Source organism: Protopterus annectens, chromosome 12.part0, assembly GCF_019279795.1.
Source record: "Protopterus annectens isolate FY-2018-M chromosome 12.part0, PAN1.0, whole genome shotgun sequence".
In the NCBI taxonomy this organism is placed as follows: Eukaryota; Metazoa; Chordata; order Ceratodontiformes; family Protopteridae; genus Protopterus; species Protopterus annectens.
In genome coordinates this window covers 842640741-842658945 of record NC_056746.1, presented here as the reverse complement: position 1 = coordinate 842658945, position 18205 = coordinate 842640741, and the positions used below count along the sequence as shown (strand labels likewise).

The 18205-nt window shown below is 43.1% G+C and overlaps 1 protein-coding gene across 1 annotated transcript in view; it reads right to left on the bottom strand.

Annotated features, from left to right (window-relative positions):
- DNAJC5 (DnaJ heat shock protein family (Hsp40) member C5) overlaps nucleotides 1-18205 on the bottom strand; it is a 1154993-nt gene that overhangs the window by 834866 nt on the left and 301922 nt on the right. The window contains exon 2 of the mRNA XM_044089884.1: nucleotides 10018-10123. The gene's annotated coding sequence lies outside the window, so the exon portion shown is untranslated. The remainder of the gene's footprint in view (nucleotides 1-10017; nucleotides 10124-18205) is intronic.

Genomic DNA, 18205 nt, shown 5'->3' with positions numbered 1-18205 from the left:
CAGTTCACTAAGGCATGACGTAGGTTCTTGTACCGGGTACCCAGTTCACTGAGGCATGATGTAGGTTCTTGTACCGGGTACCCAGTTCACTGAGGCATGATGTAGGTTCTTGTACCGGGTACCCAGTTCACTGAGGCATGATGTAGGTGCAAGTAGTGTGTGTCTTGTTGCCTCCAATTTCGCATTCCAATTTCTGTGCAGCAGGAATAAAGTTTCTTTACAATGGGTTGAGTGGAGAATGACATTATGAAGGCTTGTTCCCCTGGTATGAGAGTTGATGCAGTTTTGATGACTGCACTTTGGGCAAAGTGTACCCCATGACTGGCTCTTTCACTGTATGGTGGAGGTGTCTGCACTTAGGTTTGGAGTTCAGGAACTGCTTTCAATGAAGGAAACATCTGGAAAGGCATTTTTGGAGTGTTTTTGAGGTGATGGATTGGCCCCCTTCCTCTACTTACAGCAAATTTGTATACGCCAACTCCATGGTCACACTGACTCCAGTTGGGTGAGAGCCCTGTCAGGACAGTTCATCAACCGTGATTTTATATCTCCATAGTGGATTCCTTTTGTAGAATATCCACATTATTTGGGGATTCAATAATGGCTCCCAGTTTGCAGTCATCTGAGAACTTTGTTAGCCAAAGCCCCTTAGTGTTGGCCTGTACTTCAGAGAAGCAGATGCCAAACAAGAGCATTCCCAGGACTGAACCCTGAGGTACTCCACTTATCACTTGTCTGGAGCTGGATTTGGAGTCGGCTACTTTTACAGTGTGGGTTCTGTCAGTAATCCAGTTAGCAACCCATCTAGTGACATAGGGATTTATGCCCAGCTTAGTAAGTTTATCTAGGAGTCCAGAGTGGGAGGTGGTGTCAAAGGCCTTGGCAAGGTCCAGATAAGCTGTGTCGACCACCTCACCCTCGTCCACAGCTCTGGAGACTGATTCGAAGAAGTCAATCAGGTTCAAGAGACAAGATCGGCCCTTCACAAACCTAAACTGGGTGGGATCCAGTGTTTGAAGGTCGCCAATGTCTTTGTTTATAAGTTCCATGATAATGTATTCCATGCCCTTGCAGATCAGGCTCGTCAGACTGATGGGACGGTAGTTCCCAGGATCCAAGGTGGATCCCCCCTTGTGGAGTGGGATAACTGTAGCTGTGCGCCACTCAGTGGGTACAAAGCCTGAGGTGAAGCTATGATTAAACATGACACTTAGGGGAGGTGCCAGTTCACTTTATAGTTTATGTATTACACAGCCCAGGATGTCATCTATTCCCATGGATGCTGTATTCTTAGCTTTTTAGAGTGCGGTTTCTTCCTGTGTGCCCATGATTACTGGAATTTGGCAATCTATTGGTATTGAGATGGGCCCTATAGGAAGTGAGAGGAGGGTGAAGTTGGCACTAAATCAATCTGCCAGGATATTAGCAATATCCTTGGGATCAGTAGATTTAATGCCATTCTGTTGTAGCTCAGAGCAGATCTGAGCATTGCCATTAAGATTCCTGACATAACTACAGAATGCCTTGTGGTTGTCTTTGGAATATTTGGCAATTTTATTTTCATAATGAGCTTTAGAGGACTTTATGAGGGATCTCAGCTTCTTACTGAGGCTAGTAAGGGAGTTTTTTGCATCCTGGGATTTTCCTCTTTTCTGCAACAGTTTCTTCCTTCTGTTGTATAGTTTGTTTATGGCACAGTACCACCAGATTGGTTTCCTTTTTTGGAGAGCGTCTTGGTTCTATTTGGGATGGCATGATTCATGCATGAGTGGATGTGCTCGTACAGTGCCTTAGTGTAGGATTCAGCAGTCGAACTTTCAGCTCCCATCTGCATGGGTGTCAAGAAGTTTGTCACTTCTGACTTGAGTAGCATGAAGTTGGCTTTGGAGAAGTTTTTTACAGAGGTTTCCTAACTGGGGGGTGGGATGTGGATGTCAAGGGTAATTTGCTAATGGTCAAACCTGACCAATGAGGGGGGTGACCACTGGTGTGGAGCATCTATCTCCAGTGTTGGTAATGACCAATTATAGAATATTGGAGCTGCTGGTGAGACAATGGATTTGTTGATCCAGGGCGTTGGAATTTAAGGTGTTGGTACCAGAGTAGTTTTCCCAGTTAATGGCAGGGTAGTTAAAATCACCCAGTATTAGGGTGTTTGGTTGTATCTTAATATTTTCCAGTATGTTTAGTAAGGTGTAGTGAGAATGTTGGGGCATGGTGGGGGATCTGTAGCAAACTACAATTTGGACTGCAGTCTTACCTAGTGTTAGTTGCACCTGGAGAATTTCAGATGCATTGTGTTGGGCAACTAGCCTGGAGGTGTGAATATCCTTGGCGAATATGGACACTCCTCCACCTTTAGTCTTTCAGTCTTGGTTTGGTGGCCGAAAAGTGTGATAAGAGTTGTAGCCTGGTATTGCAGGGGTGCTCTCTGGAGCCTTGAACCAGGTCTCAGTTCTTTAAACAATTGTAGTACAAAGACTTAACCAACAAATTATTTTTTAAATGCAAGCAAGCATGTTTTGTATGACTGCCTAGATCATCCTCGAAAACTCAAAAGACACTATGAGTAGTTAACACAGCTTCCCTGTCAGCAAAACTGCTAAACCATCATACATAATATTTATCAATGAAGACAAGGTGGTAGGAGCGAACACGGGATAAGATGAGACTAAATAAAGCAAGGCACACTCCAATCCTACAAGAAGGAGAACTACAGCTTGTCTGAGAGAGAGAGAAAAGTACAGTTTTGTACCTACCATAAATGTAGATGTCCGATAGATATGCAACTGCAGTCATAACATATGGGCTGTCCTGCCTCAGGCAGCCCTCGGTCGGCCGGATTCCAAAGTCTGGGTCTGGCGTCGGCTGGTGTCGCCTCCTCTCCGACGTCAGAATGGCTGGAGTATAAAGGCATCGGCCGACGCAATCTTCTTCAGTGTTTCTTGCCCCAGATGCCCTCCAAGGAAGGCTAAATTTGGTGAATGGATAAACAATTCCAGACATGCACAATAGTAATAAACAGATACACCATAAAAGATACCCCCAGCTAATAGGAAAAGGGGTAGTGGACCCAAAAAGAAAATTGCAGAGGGGTAGGAGGGAGGGAAAATCCGACTGCAGTTGCATATCTATCGGACATCTACATTTATGGTAGGTACAAAACTGTACTATGTCCTTCAAGAATGCAACTGCAGTCATAACATATGGGTTGAATACCATAGCCAAGCTGGGGGTGGTTGGAACTAATAAAGGGATGGTGTAGCTAAAATGCCCTGCAGGACTGCCGAAGCAAAGCCTGCTCGGGATCTGGAGTATAAAGGCAGATTGTAGTGCTTGGTAAATGTATGCACGGAGCTCCATGTAGCAGCCTCTAGAATGTCCTTTGTAGTCACTCCTCTTAGGAAAGCTGTGGAAGTGGCTATAGCTCTGGTGCAGTGTGGCCTAATATTGGCTGGCACACCTTTTCCATGAAAGGAATAGCAGAATCTGATGCAGTGTCCAATCCATTTTGAAATTGTTTGTTTGGAGATTGCTTTTCCTTGTACTCCAGCAGCATAGGCTACGAACAGTTGGTCAGATTTTCTGGTGGTCTTTGTTCTGTCTAAGTAGTAGCGTAGTTGTCTGTGTATGTCCAAAGTATGCAGCAGCTTTTCCCCCTTGTTTTGAGGATTGGGGAAGAATGTAGGCAGGTGAATGGCTTGATTTAGAGACACCCTGAAAATTACTTTTGGCATGAAAGAAGGATTGGTCCTTAGAGAGACTCTGTCCTGATGAAAAATGAGAAAGGGAGGTACTGCCATGAGTGCCTGTATCTCCGAGACTCTTCTTGCTGATGTTACTGCCAATAGAAAAAACGTTTTCCAGGAGAGAAATTGCATTTTTGAAGATGCTGCTGGTTCAAAGGGAGGAAGAGTTAATTTTTCCAAGACGAAATTGAGGTCCCATGCAGGTACTGGTGGCTTTCTGGGAGGTTTGATATTCTTTATCCTTCTTAGGAACTGTCTTAGCAAGGGATGTGAGAACACAGGTGGATCACAATTGTATTTTGCTGAGATTGCTGAAGCGTGAATCTTTATGGAAGAATATGAGAAACCAGTATGAAGCAATTCTGCCAGGTATTCTAATATCTGAGGTATGCTAAATACTGTTGCATCCTGACCCTTGTTGGCATTCCAGATGGTGAATCTCTTCCACTTGGCTGAATAGGTCTTTCTGGTGGAAGGTCTGCGTGCTTCCAGTAAAATTTCTTGAACTTCTTTGGAAAGAGATATATCAGGAGAAGTTATGGTAACCTCCAGGCTGTCAGATGCAATGTTTGCAGGTTTTGATGAACAGTCCTGTAATTGTGCTGGGTTAGGAGCAGAGGCCATAGAGGCAGAGGCCACGGTTTGGTCCGAGTTATGCTCAACAGCAATGGGTACCAGTGCTGCCTTGGCCAGTCTGGAGCTATCAAAATGCCTGTTGGTTGTTCTGCTTTGATCTTCAGTAACACCTTGGTCAGCAGTGGTAGAGGAGGGAATGCATAAATTGTTAGGGAATTCCAGCTGAAGGAGAGAGCATCCGTTTTCCAGGCTAGAGGATGGTGAGTTCTTGTACAAAACTTTTCCAGGTGATGGTTCAGGTGAGAAGCAAAGAGATCTATGTCTGGTCTTCCCCATGCCCTTGTTATTTGTGAGAAAATGTGAGGATGCAGCATCCATTCGTGTGGATCCCAGTAATTTCTGCTCAGCTTGTCCGCCAGAACATTGTCCTTGCCTGGCACAAACTGGGATTGCAAGTGGACCTTCAGACTCCGGGACTTTTCCCAAAGAATCAATGTTAATCTGTAGAGAGGATAAGAATGAGTGCCTCCCTGCTTGTTTATGTACCACATAACAGTGGTGTTGTCTGTCCTTATTAGCAAATGTCCTTGTTGAAGTGATTTTCGAAAGTCTCGATTGCACATATCACTGCCAACAGCTCTTTTTGATTTATGTGCAGATGCCTTTCCCTTGGATTCCATTGCCCTTGAATGCATCTGCCGTCCATGTGCGCCCCCCATCCATGATCCGAGGCGTCTGTTGTAATGGTTTGACCTGCTTGAGGTTTGTTGAAAGACATGCCTTGGTTTAACTGGCTTGCTTGTGCCCACCACAAGAATTCCCTTTGCAGACATGGGATAAGTGGGATTACATCCTCTAGGCTTTGGCTGTGCTGGGACCATAAACTTTTTAAATACCATTGCAGCTTTCTCATATGAAGTCTTGCCAAAGGTATCAGAAGAATGCAAGATGCCATGAACCCCAGGGCCTGCAGGATTTTCCTTGCAGTCAGCTGGGAGAGCTTTGCTAGCCCTTTGAAGTACTCTGGTAACTGCTCTTGTTTTTCTTCTGTGAGAAAGGCCATTTGTGTTCTTGTGTCCAGTTTGGCTCCCAGGAAAATAATCTGTTGGGATGGCAGTAGTCTTGATTTTTGAATGTTGACTGTGTATCCCAAGGCCTGTAGTAAATGAATGACATAGTCCAAGTTTGCTGTCAAGGTTTGTTTGTTGTCTGCTTGTATGAGGCAGTCGTCCAGGTAGGGGTACATGTGAATCCCCTGGAGTCTGCAGTGTGCCACTACTGATGCCAGGCATTTCGTGAACACTCTGGGCGTAGTAGATAAGCCAAACAGCAATGCTGAGAATTGATAATGCTCTGTCCCTGCAAGAAATCTGAGGTATCTTCTGCAACTGTGTCTGATTGGGACATGCAGGTATGCCTCCTTGAGGTCCAGAGTGACCAGCCAAGACCCCTTGCCCAGCATGGGAAGGAGTTGCTGTAACGTCAGCATTTTGAACTTTGGCACAATGAGAAAAGTATTTAGAGTAGACAAGTCCAGTATAGGCCTCCATTGGTTTTCTTTTCTTGGAACAAGGAACAGTCTTGAATAAAATCCCTGGCCTTGTTCCTGAGGAGGGACCTTTTCTATTGCATTTATTGTTAGCAGCTTTGAAACTTGAATGAGTGCCTCTGCCCTTTGATGATGTGGCAGGTTTGGCATGCCTTGTTTTATTGGTAAAGTATGGAAGTGGAATCTGTAACCTTTGTCTATTAAATCCAGAATCCAGTTGTCCTTGGTTAAGATATGCCAGTTCTTTGAGAATAAGGATAATTTTCCACCTAAAGGTGCTTCTCTTTGAGCTTTGGTAGGCGGCATGAAGGTCAAGTCATTGTGATTGTCCTTGTGGTGCAGCTGGACTGCCTGCGCCACTTCTTTGATTTGGTGGTTGCCATTGGCGGCCCCTGTAGGAGCCTCGGTTTTGCCCTCTACCTCGAGCACGCCTGTTTTTTCCCCTTTGAAACTTGTCAGTGTCTGGAAAGGACCAATTCTTTGTAGGCCAATTCCTGCTGAATCTGGGTGGCTGAACCTGGAGGAAATCTTTGACTGTCTGAACTGATTTAGCCTTTTCCTCAATGGACTTCAACACATCTTGTGCATTAGCACCGAAAAGCTTCTGTTTTTCCAGAGGTGCATCAAGTAACTTTACTTTAACATGGTCTGGCAGTGGCTGTTCTTTTAACCAAGCATGTCTACGTATAACAGCCCCTGTCATAGCTGCCCTACATGAAGCCTCCAATGCATCATAACCACACTGTAGAAAATGATTGCTAACCTGTTGAGTGTTAGGGACCAGATCCTGCAATGCCTTTCTATCAATAGACTCAGGAGAGGCTAGCTTTTTCTGTAAATCATCCAGTAAATAATCCTGGTACTGAAACATATGAAAGAGGCAGTTAAGAGACCTCATGGCAAGGGTGGTAGAGGTATAAACTTTTTTACCCCATCTCTCCAGGGACCTTGCTTCCCTATCCGCTGGCAGTGGATTCTTAGCTGAGGAAGTAGCCACTCCTTTGGGGCCCTGTGAAATAGTTTCAAGATCCACAGAGTGGGCCTTAAAGAGATGCTTGTGAGTGTCAGGGACCCTGTAATATCTGTCTGGCTTGACAGGAGCAGGAGGGAGAGAATCAGGGTTAGCAATGGAGTCGGAGAAAACATCATCCAAGACATCCATAACTGGAGGGACAGCTAAAGGTCTGTGCTGGGGTAACTTAAGGAAGGTACGTAGCCTTTTCCTAGAATCAGAAAATTCCTGACCCTGCCACTTAAAATGCTCCCTCAGAGTGGAGGACTTCACCAAAAGAAAAATCCTCAGGAGGAGAGGCAGAGGGAATTGACTCCTCAGCATCAGAGTCCTCATAGGCCTGGAAGGATTCTTGAGTATCTGAATGCTCAGAATCCCCAGAGGCTTCATCTGAAGAGAGGTTGTCAGCCTGCTCTGTTCTAGGCCTTTTCTCTGCAGGCGGCTGAGAACCTCTGTCTGGGTGAGGCTGAGACCCCCTGATAAGAGAAATAAGGTCTGCAGCAAGAGACATGATCTGTTTATCAGAAGAAGGGGCCTGGGCAGTAGGTTTAGGATGGGCCTTGGCCTGGCTGGCGGCCTTAGCACGTGCAAAGGCCTTGATGGACATGGATACAGGAGGCCTAGCTGCCCCACGTGCAGGAGTAACCTTGTCCACGGGAATGGTGTCGGGTAGATCCAGAACTTCGGTTTCTGGAGGAAAATCAACAACCGGCACCGGTGTAGTCTCCGGGCCCGAAGAACGTGTTACCACTGTGTCGTTGGCTTGGAGCGGTTGAATTACCGCTTCCGAAGGGACCAAAGCACTCGCGGAGGGCTTAGGAGAAATATCGGTAGAGGGCGCGGGTCGCGGATGTCGGTCCCGGTCCTTACGTTTTTTTAGAAATTTGTGTTGTCGGTTGTTCCGACAGCATGATATAAGCGAAGGATTCGCCGAAAAAGTCTTCGGCAAATTCTGCCCGGCGCCTGAGAGTGCGCTTATTAAAACAAGCACAGGCAGCATAGGCCGAGACGTCGTGGTCTGGGCCGAGGCAGTAAGAATGGAAGTCCTTATGAGGTATTTGTTTACCACAAGACAAACAATTATTAACTTTCTCAATTTGTTCTGACATCGGCTGAGGCAAGAAAAAATGTTCCCCAACGGGGTACTTAGCTTTTAGATGACTTCGGTAACTGAAAACACAGGAGCTGACCGACCGGCACTTGCGAACTGCTTCTTCTTCGGGCACCGCGCGGCAAGAAAGACTGAAGAAGATGGCGTCGGCCGATGCCTTTATACTCCAGCCGTTCTGACGTCGGAGAGGAGGCGACACCAGCCGACGCCAGACCCAGACTTTGGAATCCGGCCGACCGAGGGCTGCCTGAGGCAGGACAACCCATATGTTATGACTGCAGTTGCATTCTTGAAGGACATCCACCTTTGTATTCCAAACAAGGCATCACCGTTTTCTACTAACATACAATTTCTTATTAAAATCCTTTTTAAAATGGGGAATTTATGCAATCAGTCATTGGTTTTCCTTAGAAAAGTTATAAAGTGACATGAAGAGTGAAACTAAGAACCATTGATTTCTTCAATGGTGTACAAGGGCTTGCAGCTTGGGGCTTTCACCTCCCACTGACGCAATGAGCTATTCTCAACAACTCAGAAGTAGAAAGTTTGACTCCAGGGAGGTGGCCTATGGATCAGATCTAAGCTGGTAACATTCACACTCTTTCTCTCAACAAAAAAACATGTTCATCACTCTCTGACCATTGGCCAGGAATGTAATACAGCAAGCCTAAAATACCACAGTATGAATGTGTGGTCTCAGGCCTACAATACCATAGTATGAATGTATGGAGCTGTGTGGGAGATGTACATAAGGTCAAAGTTGCTCTGTCAGCCTCCTCACCGTTGGCATAGAGGGATAAAGCCCTGACTACAACCCAGTTAAACAGGGTTCGATTAGCAGTTTGGGTGCTTCACAGCACAGCAGGGAGGATATACATGCCTATCCTTTAGGGCAAGGAGGGTGGGGGGCATGCTGGCATTTTCTTTTGCAGCTGTCGCTGAAACCAGAGCTTCAAGAAAAGACACTAGCCTGGTGGGGTGGAAGGACAAAAGGAGGCACAGTGGCCATCCTATGGGCCTGGTATAGAGCGGATGCTCTACTCTTCTCCGTGTCTTCTCTGATAGCTCCTTATAGTCTAGTAACTTCCATTGCAAGACAAATACAATGGAGCAGTCTGGGCATTACCTAGAATATGAAGAAAGAGTCAGTGGAGAAAACACTGGGCAATGGACCAGCTAAAAGGTCTGGTTATTTAGTTTAGTAGGTTCAACGTAAAAGTAGGAAAAAATGGACTACCTAATATCTGTTTATTATACAGTAGAGGAACATCAGACAGAGTTTGTTTCCTGCCAGGAAACATAATTTTACTGTAATGAAGAACAGGGACTGCACTGCTCCATGAATTTGCTGAAACATGGACTATTTCACTAGTGTTAGCAACCTAATGACAAAAGGCAACTTCTCTCTGACAGGTGTTGATTTCTATTTTCAAATACAGCAGAGAGTGGGATTATCTAAACATCAATTATCTGAACGCAGCCTTTTAAAGTTTTCGGGTAGGAAAAATCAAAGTCTGAATATGTAAACGTTATATGTATTTGCTTGTGCATGTTTTTTGAGCTTGTAGCCCGCTCATGTGTGAAAAATATTTTTTATTGTCCAATGGAATCACCAAATGGTCAACCAGTTCAATGTACGGTCGATTATCTGAACAGTTTGATTATCCGAACTACCTTGGGTCCCAGTTAGTTCGGATAATCGACTCTCTACTGTACACACAGTTTCTAACCATAATGCAGAAGAAAATCTTAATTTATAGCTAGTCCTTAGTAATCACTGGACTGCTTCCAGATAAACCAAGATGTTGACGTCATTAAGCACCTCAGTACAGAATACTGCAACAAGCTGGTACAGCCCTTCACAAGCTAAAACAGTGGCACTGTGCACAAGAAATGGCTGAGAAGGAAAATGACTCTTATTTGCTACAAGATCTCATGACTGTTATTCTCTGGTCTCATACTACATTAGCATTACAATCCGAATGACAGTAGCAGATAAATAGGGGATGTGACCATTTACCTTACAATATGAAAAATGAAGTGTGGTCAAAGTTCCAGAAGACTTCCGTTACCAAATGGAAGAGAATGGCATCAAACTCAAGTTTTGGAAAGTACGATTTCACAGCCTAAAAATGCAACAGAGAAATACAACATTTTAGCTGATGATGGCATACACAGTAAGCAGTAACACTTTCAATGTTAAGCTTCCAGGATAAACTGCAAAAGTCAGCACTTCCTGAAGCAGGACCTAATCTTCATGCTGGATACTCAAAGAGGCATATTTCAGGTACACTATTCAAGTACAGATACATGCAGGTGCTCCCAGCTGTTTCATAAGGATAGCTGATACCACACCCTGCAAAACAAGTGAATTACAAGAAAACTGCTGTAAAAGTCCAAAAGATTTTTTTCTTGAAGTAGTCCCAGCTATGGCTCCAACTTAGTGGTAATCCCAATATGCATGCTGCTGCAACAATAAGAGTCTTGTGAAGCTTAATACACTTACCAAGCAAAAGAGTATTTGCATACTTGTGATCTACACAGACGTAATCACAACTCAGGGGTGCTGGTTTTCAGCAACTGACTACTGCAGGATAAATGCACACACCACATTGACTTCTGCGAGTGTTTTTTACAGACAGCTCCTGTAATCATAGACTGGATTCTCACTTGTAGTTGGCAAGGATGTCAGGATGGACAGCATCCTGCAAGCAACCTCAGGCTGCTTCATCCTGGAGCTAATATCATAATTTGTCAGCTGATCATTTTCCTGGTACTAGTTACCATTACAGATGACTGAACATGAGGGCACACAGTACTACCAAAAACAAGAACAGCACTTACTAGATATTCAGCGTGCATAACGTGGGCTACAAACAACATACCCTGGTTTTGCACTCCTACTATGGTTATCAGCTGAAAGGGTTTCAAAAAAGTGTCCCCTGTAGCTTACCAGAATGATGCCGTGAATTAGTTTCGAATGACAGGTAGCTTCCCAAGTCCAACCAGCACTACATGGTCCTACATCTATACGCATTATTGACTAGTCCTACTCCACAATCATACTTCATCAGGGATTTATTCACTGGCTCTGGAATGACAACATCTAAGGCACTGTGATGTCATACGCTAGCCTACCCCACATTGCAACAGCTCTTAGAAAACAATGCCCTATAAAATTCAGGTTACTACCAATAAACTTTACATGATCTGCCAAAAGGAAGAATGTCAACTGCAAGCAAGAAATACAAGTATGTAGGAATCCTAAAACACCTCATCAATACTGAATGCTTCAGTATTCCGTGTGTGTGTGTGTGTGTGTGTGTGGTGATGCTGGGGTATGTGCAGTCGTGCTACAGTAATGTTTAGGGATAGTGCTAGTGCAAGGTGTGTGCGCCTTGTTTAGTATTAGGATTAGGGGTCGGGTTATGGTAAGGGTTAGCATCTAGTGCTACCCTTAACCACAGCACTAAACATGACCCTGTCCCTACTCCTAAAACTGCACAGTTTATTTTGCACATTTTTCTACTGCTGGGATATATGCATTTAGGTATTTGTAGTATTTGGTGTGTGTTTTCTGATATTTTGTATTTGAGGTAAGTACTGTCAGTACTAGGAAAATTCACTGGGGATACAGCACTGTTTCTCAGATTCTTCACCATCCATCCATCCACAACCCCCTTTTCCCATTTTTGCACATGCAGTCACGGTGTCAACTCAACAGTGAGGATCATCAACAGGCAAGGTTTGCACTGCCAGGTGGCTAGCCCTGTGAAGGCTATTCTTCCATACCACACATTTGCATACACACTCACGCCTATGGTCAATTTAGTGTGTGTTCAATCCACCTACTGCATGTCTTTAGAAAGCGTGAGGAAACCGGAGCATCTGGAAGAAACCCAAGCAAACAGAGAAGGCATGCAGACTACGCATATAAGGCACTCCAGCCAGGAATCTAACCGGAAAACCTTGTGCTGTCCATACCCACCAAAATGAAAAAAAAAAAAAAAAATCTGATCTACAGCTAATTACGATTGCAATCAGGTAATGTAGGACCGAACATGACATTTAGCTGATGAAGTGTCATCGCTGTTTACAAAAACACATTTTCTTCTGGACAGCATCAAAGACCCATACCTCCACTACAACCGATTTTATTATTTTAACTAAGCAACCCCTCACAACAAAAGACCTGTAAATAATACCCCCTCTTAACAGAAGGTACCATTTCTGCTAGAGCACTATATACAACAAACCGTGAGGTTCACCATAAGAAGTCCTAGCATGACAATAATATTATTTACTTTTTGTCTTTCGGCTTATCGGGTTAGGGGTTGCCACAGCGGAACTCCGGTCCACTAATGTTTGGTAGTGGATTTTTACGTGCCGAGTTACCAGCCCTGGTGCACAACATTCAACGAAGGCACGCCCATTCACGCATGTCTCCACACAGAAGACGCTCTAGCTGAGAATCGAACGTGACAACGTCTTGCTGTGAGGCGACAACGCTACTGCAGTAATATTATTTACTATTTATATTATTACTATTATTATTATTATTATTATTATTATTATTATTATTATTAAGGTTTTTAAAACATTTTACCATCAGGGTATATATTTTAACTTTTTGAATGACAATGTAATTTTCTTACTGGTTGATCAAAATTGAGGTTTAGTACTTAAGCAGAACCATTGTGTTTGCATTATCTGATGAAGTCTGTCTATAACTGAAGAAAACGCTGTGTGGATTATTCCTGTGTTTATGTTCCTGAATTCACTTAATAAAGCCTGCTTTCAACTTGAGTGTTGTTGTCAAGCCTTCCTTCAGTGCTAGCTGGTTTGTTATTAAGTCCTAGCATGTGCTAACCAACACAGCTTTCAGAAGCAAAAATTACTTCAGGCGACATTCTAATCTGGTCATACTGAAAACACTACTTACTGGGAGAGGCTGCCGACAAAGACTATTTGGAAAATTCAAGTAGGTGCTGCCTACACAGCCAACTGGCCCTTTCATGGTTAGTAAAAATCAAGCAGTAGTGACAAATGGTTTGCAAAAAAAAAAAAATAGTTCTATAAAAAATCAATAAAAGTACTATTGCACTAACAAGATGACCTTTCAAGATTACTCACTACAAATCTAGGAAACAGTACCACACAATTATGGTGCTTATAATATAGGGCCTTACTCAATCACCAAAAACTAAATCCTTGAATCAATGAGTATATGTCCCTCCACTGACAACCAAGCCTTAGATGGTTGCTAAAAATGTATGCATCACTCTAATACCAAAATAGGTCAGTCAGTATAAAATAAACTGGTAAACATACCATTTAGGCTGTAGCAACTCTTATATGATTAACAAAATTATACAAATAAATTAAACATACCATTTTACTGAAGCTTTATCATCAGAATCCAGTGTCAGTTCAGGAAAAGATGCGACATACCTAAGCATTTAGAAATTCATTTTTAAAAAATTGTGACTATAGTAGTCAAATTACTTCTGGGAGTTGGTACTGACAAGTGCTAGGACAACTGTAGCATTTCCTAACCAGTGTGTGTAATTTAATGGCATCAGTGTCATCACAAATGTAACGACAATGTCCCCTCGTCCTCCCTCCAGCTTTTAATCAACAAAAAAAAATCTGCATATCAACATAATGAATTATTTCCTGGACCACATGCAGCTTTACCTCTGCCTAGGTCAGAAAGTGCTCTGGATTCTAACGTGGTGTAGTGGTTCTCACCGGAATTGTGCACAAAACTGATTTCCATAGTTATGCATATAAAATTGCTTTAAAAGATGATGCAAAATAGTAATGTTGCTTTAAAAGCTAGGTAGAAAGGATTCCTGTAAGATTCCATTAACAGCAACAATTTAGGGTTGCCACCTTTTCAAATGGCCAAAGTGGGACATTTTCGGGACACATCAGATTTTACAGGCCGACACATACCCACGGTCAGTACAAAGGATAGAACTTAACTTTTTTTCCTAAATAAAAGCTTATTCTTGTAGCAGTTTAGTTGCTTATTATGTTTCTTGTAACATTTAGGTATTTTAGATACAGAAATAACTATTTTATGCAACTATTACATAGAATATGGGACATAATTATGTCCTACAATCTCAGGACATTTGCCCTTTTTAATATTTTTTGTCAGAACACAACTGCCCAAAGAGGGACTGTCCCTCTCAAAGTGGGACAGGTGGTAACCCTACAACAATTATGTAACTACACAGTGTATAAGACAGAGTTTTAGCCTACCAAATCACAGAAATCACCACTCATAAAAGTGGAATGGTTGTCTGGAATTCTATTCTTGGCTTTCTGCTGCAGTAGGGAAAAAAAAGCTGTGAAGGAATCCAGAGAGCAGGAAAGCATCTAAATGCTATGGACTTTAATTCCCGATTCCTGCATCATGCCTATGCAGAAAGTAGTTATTAAACTGCTTTGGAAATCATTACTGATCTTTTTGTGAGGTCTATGGGACTTCTGAGGACAGAAAAAAATAGTCTATCTTTTTCCTTTTGCTCTTGGTTGTGCCATTTGCTTTATCATGAACTAAGACTGCACATTTTATTTTTCATAATCCTTGGACATTAATGTACCTCGATATATATCCAAAAGTTGTCACACGCAACAGCACGGGTTCCTTATACTTCTCCAATTAGGGGTAGGACAGCAGGAAGTCTTCTGATACAAATACCCACAGTTATAGGTTGTGCCCCATTGTAAGTACTGTTGCAGAAAAGCTTGGATCCCTGTAAGTACTGTTGCAGAAAAGCTTGGATCCCTTGCTACTAGGGATAGTGAGGGAATGAAGCAGTAATGCGAAAGCAACTTTAGGCTCCCTAAAGGTCATGCATTCAAATCAACAGCAAGTATTCTTGCTGGGTACAAAAGGAGTTCTCGGCAGAGCACAATCCCCCTTGGACGATGAATGTAGAAATGATGGAGATCTAACACCTAATAGCCTGGTTTTATGGCAAAAAGGGATGGAGCACCTACTGTGACCCAGGTAACCCAGACTCAATCAGCAGCCCCTGCACTGGAGAAGCCAAGCAGAGAGGGACAGGAGTGAGAAGGCATGGTCTGATTGCCACTCCCAGGGCGAGGGATACGAGTGTACTCTGTCAGCATAAAGGGTAGTGCGATTTCTGTAGTGTAGGCTGGAGGAAACACTGCCTATGCTTGTGGACAGGAAGACAAGGCTGGTTGTTGGGAACACCCCTCACAGACAGTGGTTATAACCAGTGAGGTCACTCCACGTCTCTTCCTCACATGAAGCAGAGATAATGCAGGGGACATAAGACTCAGGTAAAAACCTAAACCACCCCAACAGCTGCCTTATAATGAGCCTTTCCAGTTGATAATCTCTTCCCGGTTGGGAATAAATTAACTGACTGACTTTGGAGGGGGTTGACAGCTGTCAAGCAGCAGGGGGGGGGGGGGGGAAGAAATCTCAAAAAATTTTAAGTTTCAGTCAGTGGGACACCAAATTAGTTATGTGGAACTTTTCCAATCAGATTTTCAAATACTACCAAGTTTCCAGAGGAAGGAGGTAGAAGGCAAAAAGGAGAAACTGGAGGCTTGATAGCCAAACTGACAAAGGAAGACAGACTCGAACCTCGTTCTTCCCTGGGTATGTGATCAAAGAAAAGGACATTTGATACCACAGCTGGGCAAATAAATCCACTTCTGGAACACTTTGGGAATTAAATTTGTTTTCTTATCTTGTGCTGAAAATTCAGAACACTGTACTCTGTTGTGACCGATTATGAATTTGTGGAATGTGAAATGGGATCAAAAATTATACAGTACATCATTGTATGGACTCCCAATAGCATGGCTTCCTAGAACAGAAAAATTTAAACAGTGATCCCATGTTTGTCAGTACACTACAGTGCTGCTGCATTGTCCAAGTAAATAGCCAGCAGATTCTTTGGAAGATAAAGACGCTGGTTTATGCAATCCTAGATGTACTGTCCTCATTTCTAAGACAGCGCTATGAAAAACACTCCCTTTGGCACCACTGACTCTGCACCATAGAGATCCTTCAGTGTGCTCCCAACCTAACATGGAGATATCTGCAATAACCGTGGACACAGGCTATGGATGAAGGAATAATTTACCTTGGATAACACTTGCTGGACGCATCCATTATGACAGATAATCCTAACATACTTTTGAGAGATGAATGGAAAATTAGAAATTGGATGGATTTCAGAACCAATCAGTACAAAGCAAAACTGGTCATATGAAACGTGGCACAGACAACCATGAAAAGGAGCATCACCATGTAAACCAGCTTCCAAACTACTTTCCTTGCAAACAATGTCTTGTTCTTGACCTTCTCTGTCCGGTTATGACATCTCATCTGACAAAAGAAAAGGAGGCACTGAAAAATTTGGTGTTTAAACAAAAGAATAAAAAATTCAGACCCAAGACTAGCTGGAATGATACTTTTTCCCAGTTTACACCAAACATTAAGCATACTGAAAAGCTGAAGAATAGAACCCCTGACCAAAATCAAACTATTTCAATGGGCTGATACTAGAAGTCAACATGTTAAAAAACATCATAACTGCCTAAGATCTTACATAATATGACTGACAGTTCTATGGAGAGCATATCAAGAAAGGGGCCTGAAATGAAAATGACTGGTTCCTTTGTAAGAATCCCTGGTGACACTGCCAGATTTGCAAATGCATACGATTATCTTTAATGTCCAAAATGCCCATTCTATCCTCCTACTAAACAGCTGAAGAAGTCTACAGACTAAGAAAAATCATCCAGTACTTTGTTCAACTATGAAAGGATTTATTCTGTTGGCAAACCTAATATACCCCAGGTTCTTCAGGCAGAAAATTACCAAGTAAAACGCAAAAAAAGTTTGAGTTCTGAGGATGCACTCTATGGTACTTTTCTCGCCAACCAGCAGACTTCTACATTACACTGGATGAGTACAGAGAAACAAAGATATTCAAACAGGACAGGGAAAGAACTTGAAACAATAGCCACAGTTTACCAATTGCTTTACCTATGCACTTGAGCAATCTGTTTCCTTCACCCATGCAGACTAAGCAACTTGGAGTACGGCTGGCATGAGGAAGGGACATTTTTGCCAACCAACTCCCAAGGATCTGGAAGCCACCTCTTTCTGCAACAGTCAACACCAGCAAACTGTTACAGGAATGGAAACAAAAAAAGTACTTAGGCTTCTGTTAACTTTATTACACTTTGACCACGGTCTTAATACATCGGGCTGGCAACTCGGCACTGTAAAAATCCACTGCCAATCATTAGCGGACCGAAGTTCCGCTGTGGCAACCCCTAACCGGGAATACCCGAAAGACATTACTCCTACCATGGTCTTAATAGCTTCTACTTAACCCTTTCTCAAACAATATGGAAGAACATTACACCCCCCACCACCACACCCAAGGGCAATTTATTTTTCTTTAACCCTTTTATATGAACATTATTTCCCTGGCTCAGCCATGAGTGAGGGTCATTTTATTTAAGGACCATTTTCCCTGCTTGTTGCATTAACAAGTCATAACTCCCATCATGTGACCGTTAATGCTAGGCTATGCTGCCATTTGAAGCTTAGCATTCTCCCTCTTACTGTCAGCAAACTAGTGTTCTTTTGCTTCAGAAAACAATGCCAAGAGCATGAAGTGGTTTAATAACCTCAGACTTGATGTGGAATCTATGAACACCAACTCCCATAGTCTAGAGGATACGGTGTCACTGCCCACAGAGTGGTGTTACTTGCAAGGGATGCAGTTAGCAGTCAAGATGGTGTTATCTAGTTTAGGGTTTCCAGCCAAGAAAGGGAAGATCATTACAGGGCTAAAGCCTCTAGGGACAGGCCTTTTGAAAAAGGGCTATGGCATCTTGATGTGCTCAGTATGTGCTTACCGAATGTATCCACTACTAAGACAGCATGTGGTTTACTCTGGCCACCTTGAGCATCTCCCTTAATTTTTTCTCAGGACAATATAACATATTGGGCTATCTTCCACTTTGTTCAGTGGCCTGAAAATTTTCTGCTGAGTTACAAGTGCTCCAAGACAGATGGAAGAGGTACATCTACCACCACCACTACTCTTTGCATCCAACGAGCCTTCATTATGTTGAAGAAAGCCTTGTATGGCTCACTGGACTCAGATGCAGGCCTGAGGATAGCTTCTCTTCTG